This window comes from Chiloscyllium punctatum, chromosome 1, assembly GCF_047496795.1.
Source record: "Chiloscyllium punctatum isolate Juve2018m chromosome 1, sChiPun1.3, whole genome shotgun sequence".
NCBI classification, from domain to species: domain Eukaryota; kingdom Metazoa; phylum Chordata; class Chondrichthyes; order Orectolobiformes; family Hemiscylliidae; genus Chiloscyllium; species Chiloscyllium punctatum.
The window spans coordinates 3,581,873-3,593,508 of NC_092739.1; positions in this window are offsets into that span (position 1 = coordinate 3,581,873).

Genomic DNA, 11,636 nt, shown 5'->3' on the forward strand with positions numbered 1-11,636 from the left:
ATCCCTTATATAATGTAGATTCCAGAACCACACACGATACTCTAGCTGTCACCCAATTAATGTTTCCTGCAATTCCAACATAATCTCTCTGCTCTTAAACTCTATGTCTTGGCCATTATAGACAAGTATCCAATATGCCTTTTTAAGCACTTTATCCACCCTGTCCTGATGCCTCGGGGATTCGTATATGTGCATACCAAAGTCCCTCTGTTCTTGATTCTTCCCAGGGTCCTACTGTTCATCATGTATTCCCTTGCCTTCTTACTCCTGCCCAAATGCATCATCTTACATTTATTTAGATTGAATTCCATTTGCCACTGATCAGCCCGTCTGACCAGCCCATCTCTATCCTCTTGTAATCTAAGGCTATCCTCCTCAGTACTTACCATCCCATCAATGTTCATATTATCCGCAATCTTACTGATGGACTCTCCTACATTCAAGTCTAAATTATTTACATAAACCACAAATAGCAAGGCTAACATTGATAATTGTGGGATCCCTCTGGATAAAGACTTCCAGTTCAGAAAAACACCCCTTAACTATCATCCTCTGTTTCCTGCCATGTAGTCAATTGTGGATCATATTTGTCAAATTTCTTTAGATCCCATGGGCTCTTAACTTTGCTAATGGTCTCCCATGTGGGAGCTTATTAAAAGCCTTGCTGAAGTCCAATTAGTCGACATCAAAAAGCATTCCTCTCATCAATGTACCTAATAATTTCTTCAAAGATTTCAATCAATTTCGTCAGGCATGACCTGTCCTTAACAAAACCATGCTAACTGTTCTTTACTGATCCCTGCCTCTCCAAATTCAAATTAGTTCAGGCTCTCAGAATTGTTTCCCAATAGTTTTGCCACTACTGAGATTAGGCTGACTGGCCTGTAATTTCCTGAGTTATCCCTTGCTCCCTTCTTGAATAGGGGTACTACGTTAGCTGTCCTCCAGTCCTCTGTCTCCCCTTTTGTATCCAGAGAGGAATTGAACATTTTTGCGATCGACACTGCTATTTCCTGCTTTGGGTCACTTCACAACCTGGGTTACATTTCATCCACCCCTGGAGATTTGCCTACTTTTAAGCCTGTCAGTCTGCTCAGAACCTCCTTTCTGTGGTATGTTAATTTTTAAAACTGTATCACAGACTTTCTCTTTGATTTCTATACACATATTGTTCCTCTCACTAGTGAACACCAGACACGAAATATTCATTTAGATTCCTACCTACATTCTCTGGCTCCTCACACAAATTACTGCTGTGGGCCATATTGTTTTCATCATTATTTAACCCTTCATATACCTTGAAAACAATTAGGATTTCCCTTTATTTTACCAGCCAGAATCCTCTCATGTCTCCTTTTTAATTCTCACAATCTTCTTTTTAAGTTCTCTCTTGCACATCCTCTGGGGATTTCGCTGTTTCCAGCACAGGGTATAAGTGTCCCTTTTTCTCTTAATTTCCCAACAAAGTGCATGACCTTCCGTTTATCTCTGCAAAGTTGATTTAGATATTGCAATCTCACAAATGTCTCATCGGCCTTTTTATTTCTGGACAGTGAATGCATGAGTACTTCAGTGAAATGAGGTCAGCGATCAAGCAATATGTGGATTAGCTCTAGAAATAATTTGGGAATTATCAGAGTTTATTTGCTTTGTTATTTTTCCTCCTTTCTGGACTGAGCTAAGAAGCCCGACTTTAACATATCTTTGGATGTTCCTGCCTGGAGATTAGCTTTGTTGAATTTTCTGTGAGGTTGTTAGTTTTTTTGATATGACATGGTGGCCTGCCCCATAGTTGTCAGCCACGTGGTAAATATCTGAGACATTGGTTCACCCTGTCTGCACCAGCCTCTCTTGAGCATGGCAGTCTTGATAGACTGAAATTAAACATATTTGACAGTTGCATTATTCTATATGTTCGCCATTGATACTCGGCTATGAGTCATGCCAGCATTAAATGTACAATGCAACACTGTAGTTTATGAATTGATAGTGAAGAAATAACTTGGAATTCATACAAGACATGGACTAACGGAAAATCATTTTATCGTGAAACCTTGGTATAATGCACGCGAGAACAGAAAAACTACTGCAGATGCTGGCAATCTAAAATAAAACAGATGGAGCAGCATTTGCAGAGAAACAAAGGGAGATCATTTACCTGAAACAGTGAAACTCAGACCTGCTGAGAAACTTAACTGAATTTCTCCAACACTTTCTGCTTTTGTATCAGAATTCCAGGAAATTTAATTCTTTGCTTTATTAACCATTTGCTACGGCAGGATTTGAACCCATGGCCCCATTACATTACATTACCAGTCCAATGGCATTACCATTATGCTAACATCGTGTGAGGAGCAGACCTCGTCTTTTCCTGTCTTCACAGAGGAGTTGATGCGATGATGACTGTGACAAAGTGGTGATGTGTAAATACCTTTAACAACAGTGTGTTGCAGGGTGTTCTAGCTCGGTGGATAAAGAACTGGTTGAGCAACAGGAGACAGAGAGTAGTAGTTGAAGGCAGTTTCTCGAAATGGAGAAAGGTGACCAGTGATGCTCCATAGGGATCAGAGTTGGGGCCATTGTTGTTTGTGATATACATAAATGACCTGGAAGTTGTTGGCACTGTTGGTATGATCAGCAAGATTGCAGCTGACACGAAGATTGGTGGAGTAGCAGAAAGCAGAAGGGAGTGTCAGAGAATACAGGAGGATATAGATAGACTGGAGAGTTGGGTGCAAAAGTGGCAGATGGATTTCAATCCAGACAAATGTGAGGTGATGCATTTAGGCAAGTCTAATTCTAGAGTGAATTATACAATGAACGGAAGAGCCTTGGGAAAAGTTGACGGGCAGAGAGATTTGGGAGTGCAGCTCCATTATACCCTGAAGGTTGCTGTTTTAGGTGGATAGAGTGGTCAAGAAGGCATTTAGTATGCTTGCCTTCATTGGATGGGGTATTGAGTATAAGAGCTGGCAAGTCATGTTAACATTGTACAAGACATTGTTTCGGCCGCATTTAGAATACTGTGTACAGATCTAGGTGCCACATTACCAAAAGGATGTGGACGTTTTGGAGAGGGTGCAGGGAAGGTTTATGAGGATGCTGCCTGGTATGGAAGGTGCTAGCTATGAAGAGAGGTTGAGTAGGTTAGGTTTATGTTCATTAGAAAAAAGGAGATTGAGGGGGGACCTGATTGAGGTTTACAAAATCATGAAGGGTATAGACAGGGTGGATAGAGACAAGCTTTTTCCCAGGGTGAGGGATTCAAAAACAAGAGGTCACACTTTCAAGGTGAGCGGTGGAAAGTTTAAGGGGGATACATGCGGCAAGCACTACACACAGACAATGGTGGGCATTTGGAACACGTTGCCAGCAAAGGTGGTAGAGGCAGGCATGGTAGATTTAAGATGCGTATGGATAAATGCATAAGTAGGTGGGGAGCAGAGGGATACAGATGCTTAGGAATTGACCGACAGGTTTAGACAGTACATTTGGATTGGTTCAGGCTTGGAGGGCAGAAGGGCCTGTTCTTGGGCTGTAAATTTTCTTTGTTCTTTGTTCTTTTAACAGTGATGTGATGGCGCGGACTGTACTCCTGTATTAATAATGATATCATCTCTCGCCAAATTGAAAGGCTTTGCAAACCTGGAGGGCACTAAGACCCCAGGAAAACAGCACAGGTCTTTTAGCTGTTGTTGATCATTATATCAGGAAACCAAAGAACTACATGTCCAAACATGCACTAGTACATTCCCACTAGTGCAGAATTGCAGTGCCCACTGTATTGTATGAAACCCAGACTGGACTGAGCTGTGCATGGAGAGGTCTGCATTGCTCTCACTCTGCAAGGATTTGCTTCTCAGTTTCCTCTGAACACTGGGGCAGCTCAGCAGAGGGATGTGAAGGTGACCTGAGTTTATATCGCAGTTTGGATCAGACTCTCCAGTCACTCCAACCAATCAATCTCTTCAACTAGAGAACAAACTGGCTGAAGAAAGAGCACTTGGGCTGTTTCCTCATGACCTGGATTGAGGTACAGTGGGACTGGGCAGAGCTGGACAGTTTGGGCCAGATTGTGTAAGAGGGAGGAATATGTAATCATGCCATTTTGGCGATATATCGATAGGGTTTAGAACTTAAAAAGCTCTACAATATTTTGAAATCAGTTCAGAGAATATCTGGAAATAATTCAGGAAACAGAAATACCACAGACATGTCCCATGTGTACATGTGATGATTTATGAACTCAATTTACAGACAAGAAGTTTGTTTTTCAAATTGCTTTTACAAATGGGCAGCATGGTGTTTTTAAATAGTAAAACATTGGATGCAGTTTGCTACTTTGGTTGTAAAGACTAACACTTCAAATATCACTACAAACTTGATCGTTTTAAAAGATGCTCATTCCCTGCTCTGCTTTGACTTGCCATTTCTAGTTGTCAGACATATGGGAATATTTTCTAAGTGAGGAACTAAAGACCTCTGAGAAGCAGAGTGAGTTGGGATTCAGATACACAAAGACAGTCAATAGCTACAAAGCGTGATCAAAAGACTGATGGAATGTTGGTCTTTATCTCTAGGGGCTTGGATTGCAAGTGGGAGGGGAGATGTGCTTTATTTCTACAGATTGATGATCAGACATACTTCACTGCAGTTTAGATAGGATATTGACCTTGAGGTGTGTGCAGCACAGAATAAGTGGGAGTAGCAGCAAGACACTCAACCCTTGATGACTATTCTGCTTTCAATAAGAGTGACCTTCTATCTCAACTGCCATATCGATCTCTGTGAATCATAGAATCCTTAAATTGTGCAGAGGCCATTTGGCCCATTAAATGTACACCAACCCTCTGAAAAGCATCCCACCCTATCATCAGAACCCCACATTTACCATGGCTAATCCCGCTAGCCTGAACAGCACAGAACAATTTAGTATGGCAAATTCTCCTAACCTGCACATCTTTGGACTGTGAGAGGAAACCAGAGCACACAGACATGAGGAGAATGTAAATGCCACACAGTGACCTGAGGCTGGAATCAAACCTGGGTCCCTGGCACTGTGATGCAGCAGTGCTAACCAATGAGCCACCGTGCCACCCACAAGTCAATTGTGTTGAGTAGATTGAATGACTCAGCATTCACAAGCTCTTCACATTTGGGAAATTGCAAAGATTCACAACTCTTTGAGTGTAATGATTTCTCCTCATTCTCATCCTAAATGGCTTACCTTTTACTTTAGGGCTGAGTGCCCCCTACCCATTTGACATTTCCCAGTCAGAGAGAGCATATTCTCAGCTCCTCAGCTCAAGTCATTTAAGAATTTTATCTGTTTCAATTTCTCATTCCTCTAAACCCAAGTGGTTCGAGAATCTACTAAATCTTTTCTCACAGCACAATTCCCCAAATCCTTTTGTAACACGGCTAACATAACATTTACCTTCCTAATTGCTTACTGAACCTATAAGCTAACCTTCTAAGATTTATGTATTAGGAAATCTAATAGTCTCTGAATGCAAGGTTTTCCCAGGCTCCAGATATTAGAAACAAATCTGTTTTTTTCAATTTTCCTGTCAAAGTGAATAACTTCAAGCTTTGCCTCATTTTATTCTACTCATCATGTTCTTATGCTCTCACCTTAATCTGCCTATATACTCCGTAATTTGCTTTCTGACTTCATACTATCAGCAAACTTGGAAGTGTTTTTTTTCTTTTTTTTCTTTTTTTTAAAAACTGCGGTAGTGCTTATTTTTTCCCCAGCATCCATGTTGTGTGTGTGCAGGTGTCAGACACAGTGAGAGACACAAAGTGCATGAATCTTTATTCAAATTTCCACCACCAGGAAGATAGGAAAAACACCCGAGTGGCCTGTGACAAGCACTGTCCTTCACATCAAAGGGCAATGCTGTGTGATCAAACAGTGAACTTGTATGTGTTATTTGCAATCCCCACAACTAGGCCATTAATATAAACAATAAAGATTTGAGGCCTAAATACTGATCTTTATTGTATACTCCCACCCCCAATTACAAACTGTCATTCTGAGAATGGCTGAATTATCCCTACTCTCAGCTTTCTGTCCATGAACACAATCACAGTCGATGCTAGCATATTACTCCCATTCCCAAGAATCCTAACGTGTTCGTGGAACCCTTGTTAATTTTTAATTTTTATATTTTATACAAAAAAAAACAGGAAACAAACTGATATTTTATTATGAGGCTAGGCCTGCAAATTAATTGGAGGTTGATTCTCATTCACTGAACAATCCAGATTAATCAGAGGCAAATCAGAGCAACTCTTATACACTTAATAGTAAGGTCCAAGGGAGTATTGCCAAACAAAGAGATCTTGGAGTGCAGGTTCCTTGAAAGTGAAGTTGCAGGTGCATAGAAGAGTAAAGAGGGTATTTGTTATGCTTTCCTATATTGGACAGAGCATTGAGTATAGGAGTCGAGAGGTCATGTTGAGGCTGTACAGGACATTGGTTAGGCCACTTTGGAATATTGCGTGCCATTCTGGTCTCCCTGATATAGGAAGAATGTGGTGAAATGTGAAACGGTTAAGAAAAGACTCACAGGATGTTGCCAAGGTTGGAGGATCTGAGCTACAGGGAGAAGCTGAATAGGGCTGGGGCTGTTTTCCCTGGGGCATCGGACGCTGAAAGGTGACCTTATAGAGGTTTATAAAATCATGAGGGGCATGGATAGGATAAATAGACAAGATCTTTTTCCTGGGATGGGGGAGTCCAGAACTAGAGAGCATAGGTTTAGGGTGAGAAGGGAATAATTTAAAAGGGATCTAAGGGGCAACTGTTTCACGCAGAGGGTGGTACGTGTATGGAATGAGCTGCCAGAGAAAGTGGTGGAGGCTGGTACAATTGCAACATTTAAAAGGCATTTGGGTGGGTAGATGAATAGGAAGGGTTTGGAGGGATATGGGCCAAGTGCTGACAAATGGGACTACATTAGGTTAGGATATCCGGTTGACGTGGATGAGTTGGACTGAAGGGTCTGTTTACATGCTGTACATCTCTATGATTCTATGACTCTAAACATTTCAGTTCTGGAGGTGCACTATATATAAATATTATGGCATATGTTGAATATTAACTGGGGCTTCCTACAACGATAATCTGTCTTACAGGCAGAAACTCATGATCAAATTGTTTTTGAACTATATTTAAGTCAAAAAGTTCATGCCTGCAAAATCTGCAGGATGAAGGTTTATTTGCTCCCTTTTTGTCCTCCCAGTATCAACTTGTTGAAAGTTCAGAGAATAAAATCTCAGTAATAAGTAATTGTATACATTGGTGTTATGAGAAACCAATCGCCATTAGCCTGTGATGTTATGGTTTGTGCAATCTGCTTAAGTGAACTGGCCAGTTACAGCACATACTTTTTATTTATTTTGATTTATCCTTTAATTGTGTCTGCTTGTCTATCTGTCTTTGTGAGTGGGAGGTTAGAATTAAAGAAGATTTGGCTTAAATCTGAGATATTAATTTGGTTACCAAGTGGTTTAACTTTGCCCTGCTAAGCTATTCTCTTATTAATAGGTTGTTAAATCTTTCGTTGAACCACTAACCAATAATCCAGCAAGCCTTCTGTGCTGACTACTCATATGCTCAGGGCACCTCCCTACTTGCACAAAACGTAATAATTGTGCCATTTACTTTCATCTCCCATAATCCCTGTTCCCCCCACCCCTCTCTCTCGTAGCCTCTAATGGAATGTGTGGGGCTAGTGCCTCTGGAGTGTGCCCTGAGGTATTAGTGCCCAGTGGCCATCTCTGAAATCCTTCAGTATAAGCAGCAAGCTGAATTCACCGGGTACCTGCTCTGATTTCCATGTTGAATTTCCTTGAAGTCTAACTTGCTTAGCACACTTGGTAAGCTAGAAAGCTGCATACCGATGAGGCTAAGTGGTCAGTGGGCAAGGCATTCAGCTCACAATAAACTTCTTCACTTGCAATTCACTGTTACCCATCAAAAAGAGCACCACCTCTCTGCTGTCCAAAACATAAAAGATAAAGTGAGCCGCACCCAACTTTGAAATTGGCCACGCCAGACTTTCATCTGATTCAGTGCAAATCTCGCCCATGTTGCTCAGACCCCGATAAGATTCTGCCTGTGTTCTTTATAACAATATAAGCTAGTCAATTATTGAGTATTTATTAAATAAGTTTTATTTTGATCGTAAATCCATATTTGTGTTTATTAATGTCAGAAGTCACACAACACCAGGTTACAGTCCAACAGGTTTATTTGAAATCAGAAGCTTTCGGAGCGCTGTTCCTTCATCAGATGAAGTGAAGTGCCAGTTCACCTGACAAAGAGGTAGTGCTCCGAAAACTTGTGATTTCAATAAATCTGTTGGACTATAACTTCTGACTTTGTCCACCCCAACACAAGCACCTCCACATCATGTTTATTACAAAAGCTCTTCTTATTTAAGCAACCGTATAGACAAGGTTGGTAACGGTCAGCTTGGTAACGGATAAAGTGGTTTTAGTTTATGGTATGACCTGGGGAGTAGTGGGATTAGGCTGACACTGAACTCCTCCGCAACACCCAATTGTATAAATACCATCATGTGGTCTGAGTCCAGAGAGTCACAAGGTCAACATCTGAGTTTGCATTTCATTAAGTTTTGGGATTGGCACGTTACCAGCATAGCTTTATTGTGGAGTTTTTCAGAGTTATAGAGATGTACAGCACAGAACAAGAACCTTTGGTCCATGGGGTCCACACCAGTCAAAAATAACCACTTATTCCAGTCTCATTTTCCAGTACTTGGTCCATAGCTTTGTATGCCTTGGGATCACAAGTGCACACCTAAATACCTCTGAAATGTGATGAGGGTTTCTGCATTTACCACCCTTACAGGAGGTGAGTTCCACATTCCTACTGCCCCCAGAGTGAAAATGACTTTCCTCACATCCCCTCTAAAATCCTGCCCCTTACTTTAAATCTATGCTCCCAGTCATTGATCTCTCGATCAAGGGGAAATGTTTCTTCCTGTCTACCCTATGCATGTCCCTCATAATTTTATTGCCCTCAATCATGTCCCCTCTCAAACCAGTCAGAATCCACTCCCAGTCACAAAACAAATTGCTGAACTATGACCCTCTGCTTCCTGCCACTCAGCCAATACTGCATCCAATTTGTCAAATTTCCATAGATCCCATGGGCTATTACCTTTGCTACCAGTCTCCCATTTGGAACCTTATTAAAAGCCTTGCTGAAGTCCAAGTAGACAACATTGCCCTCATCTAAATACCTAGCCACTTCTTCAAAAATTTCAATCAAATTTGTCAAACATTACCTCATCCTTAATAAAACCATACTCACTGTTCTTGATTAATTCCTGCTTTCCAAATATAGATTAATTCTATCTCTGAGAACTGCTTCCAATAGTGTCCCCATCACTGAGGTTAGACTGATTAGCATGTAATTTCCTGGTTTATCGGTTGATCCTTTCTTGAGTAATGGTACCACATTAGCTATCCTCCTGTACTCTGGCACCTCTCCTGTGGCTAGAGTGGAAATGAAAATTTTTGCAAGTATTTCCTGCCTTGCCTCAGTGAACAATCTGGGATAAATTTCATCTGGTCCTGGAGACTTATCTACTTTTGAGCCTGTCAGACCACTCAAAACCTCCTCTCTGCCTATGTTAATTTTAAAAAATTGTATCACAGATCTTCTCCCTGGTTAAGTAGGTGTTTAGCATGCTTGCCTTCATCACTCAGACCTTACAGTATAGTAGTTGGGACATCAGATGCAGGGAGGGTGTTTTCTCTGGTTGGGGAGTCTACAACGAGGGGACACAGTTTGAAGATAAGGGGTAGACCCATTTGGAACTAAGATGAGGAAAGCTTTCTTTACTCAAACAGTAGTGAACCTGTGAAAATCCTTACCACTGAATGCTTGAGGAAGCCAAGGTACTAAATATATTCAAAAGAAAGATATATGTAAATCATTAGATTTGAAAGGAAACAAGGGGCATTTGGGATAAGTGGGAATATGGCACTGAGATAGAAGATCATCCATGATCATTTGGAAAGGCCACATGGCCTACTCCTGCTCCTACTTCCTCTGTTGCTATCTCTTTTGATTGGAAGTTGACCGGGCTGGCATGGTGATTCAGTAGTGGGGTGACATGCTGGCTCAGTGGTAAGCACTGCTGTCTCACAGCACCAGGGACACTGGTTCAATTCCTGCCTTGGGCGACTGTCTGTGTAGAGTTTGCACATTCTCCCAGTCTCTGTGTGGGTTTCCTGCGGGTGCTCTAGTTTTCTCCCACAGTCCAAAGATGTGCAGGTCAGGTGAATTGGCCATGTTAAATTGCCCATAGTGTTCAGGGATGTGTGGGTTAGGTGCATTAGTAAGGGGTAAATGTAGAGTAATAGGGTGGGGGAATCGGGTCTGGGGTGGGATACCCTTCAGAGGGTCGGTGCGGATGTGTTGGGCTGAAGGGCCTGTTTCTACACTTTAGGTATGATATGGAGACCAGAGGATGGTACACAGGTTGGATTTATCCTGCTTTTTGTGCATATTCAACTGTCTTGCCACCCTCAGTGTTTCCTCCAAGATCTGTTTATAATTGAAGTGTCATAGAGTCACACAGTATAGAAACTGGCCCTTCAGCCCATCATGTCTATGCCAACCAACAAATATCAAATTACATTAATCCCATTTACCTGCACTTGGTCCAACGCTGACTATGGCCTGGCATTTTAAATATTCTTCCAGATGCTTCTTAAATATATCCACCAGCTACTCAGGCAGTAGTTTCCATATTTCTACTAGCCTCTGGGTGAAAACATTGTTGTTCTCAGACCTCCTGTAAACCACTTATTTCTCAATTTCAGCTTGTGCTCCGTGATCTTAGATACATCTGCCACAGGGAAAAGATTCTCACAACCCACCCTGTTGAATTCCGAGTCATCAGCTGACCGGGGATGATACATGGGAATCAGCAGGATGTTTCATTGCCCACATTTAAGTTGATGACATGAGACTTCATGAAGTCCAGAGTCAATGTTAACATGCTGTGCGCAATGTAGGCCATGTCTGGGTTTTTGTGAATATGATTATGTCAGGCCTTTGCTTGACTAGTCTGTGAGACAGCGATCCCAGTTTTGGCACTGGCCCCCAGATGTTGAAAGGAAGGCATTCTGGGGTTGACAGGGCTGTGGCTGCTGTCGTTGTTTCCAGTGCCACAGTCAATGCCCATTGCTCCATCTGTTTTGATTTGTTTTCCTTTCTATTAGTGATACAGCTGTTGGGCTCCCTAAGTATTTTCAGAGGACAGTTAAGAGTCAACCAAATGTGGATCTGGAGTCACGCGTATGTGAGACCAGGTAAGGACTACAGTTTCCATTCCTTAAGGACATTAGTGAACCATCTTTCTAAATTTCTTAAATTTACTTTGATAATCAATGTTCTCTGACTTTGTTAGCATAGTAGTCATCTGCTGCTGGTTCCTAAAACAAATCCCAATCTTCTCATCTATGGATCCTCCTCTTGATTTGCTCATAGTTTATCCTTCCAATCAAATCTTACTCTTTGACTGAGAAAATGTTTTACTGAATGTTTTGAAATATCTGTTCAAATGTCTGCAACTTTGAGTAAAACT